The sequence below is a fragment of the Momordica charantia genome (genome assembly GCF_013281855.1).
Source record: "Momordica charantia cultivar OHB3-1 chromosome 10 unlocalized genomic scaffold, Mcharantia_2.0 BLBB01000010.1, whole genome shotgun sequence".
NCBI lineage: Eukaryota > Viridiplantae > Streptophyta > Magnoliopsida > Cucurbitales > Cucurbitaceae > Momordica > Momordica charantia.
Window position 1 is genome coordinate 15,407,843 of NW_028275158.1, and position 1,191 is coordinate 15,409,033.

Below are 1,191 nucleotides of genomic sequence, written 5' to 3' on the forward strand. Positions count from 1 at the left end.
TGGTGGAGTCTGTGTTCTCTGATTGTACTGCTGTTGCGGTGGTGGGATGTATTGCTGTGTAGGTGGAACATAGGGCTGCTTGTTCTGTTGGCTCTGCCCTTGATTAAAACCGCTCGAACCTCCTTGTCCTCCCCATGAGAAATTAGGGTGGTGCCTCCAACCTGGGTTGTAGGTGTTCGAATATGGGTTAAAGTTCCTATTGTTCCCATGTCCTACATAAAAAACAGAAGCAGGGTTATGTGGACAATTATCATAAATATGGTTTTCACTGCAAAATGAACAAATGAGATCGTTGACTTGGCAAACAGGGGCAGGAGTGCAATAATCAGACTGTACAGGTTGTATCGGCGTGGCTAATGGATTTTTTATTCCCAATGCCATCTCTTTCAGCCTCTGGTTCATTGTAACCATCTCTTTTTGCATCGAGGTCGCAATGTCCAGAGCCAAAACTCCAGCTGGATCTTGCTTCTTTGGTGCTGCCCTAGATCTTTGCGAACACCATAGTTCGTTATGTGAAGCTAAGTCATTTAGGATGTCAACTATCTCGTTGAATGTCTTCTTTATAAAGGCTCCGTTGGCAGCATTGTTTAGCATCATCTTAGTAGGATGATCTAAACCTCTAAAGAAATGTTCTATCTGGATGCATGCCGGCAAGCCATGGTTCGGACATTTCCTGATTAGTTCTTTAAATCTCTCCCACGCCTCGTGAACAGGTTCACGATCATACTGTCTAAAGGAGATGATCTCCTCTCTGATATCAGCGTGGCGAGTAGGTGGGAAGAATTTTGTTAAGAACTTCTCCACTAACGACCCTCATGTGGTGATGGATCCCGGTGGAAATGCATTGAGCCATGCTCTAGCTTGGTCCTTCAAAGAAAATGGAAAAAGTGTTAGTCTCAGAGCATCGTCTGTTATACCAGGTAATCGAAATGCATTTGCAATTTGAATGAATGATTTCAGATGATCATGTGGATCCTCATGTTCCTGCCCTCCAAAATGTCCAATTGTCTGCAACATTTGGAACATCATTGGTTTAAGCTCGAAGTTTGCGTGGGCTGGAATAGGGTTGACTATCCCTGAATCAAAGTTCTGAAAAGCCGTGGCGGCATATTCTCGCATTGCCACGTCTCTGTTGTCCGCCATCTGGATATGGTTGAATTCATCATTTCTTGCATGATCCCTCATATTACC

The 1,191-nt window shown here is 44.1% G+C and overlaps 1 non-coding gene across 1 annotated transcript; it reads left to right on the top strand.

The window, feature by feature from the left end:
* The first annotated feature begins 652 nt into the window (after positions 1 to 652).
* LOC148208652 (small nucleolar RNA R71) lies at positions 653 to 759 on the top strand. The gene has a single exon (XR_015788638.1). It is a non-coding gene; the product is annotated as a small nucleolar RNA R71 (small nucleolar RNA).
* The last annotated feature ends 432 nt before the right edge of the window (positions 760 to 1,191 follow it).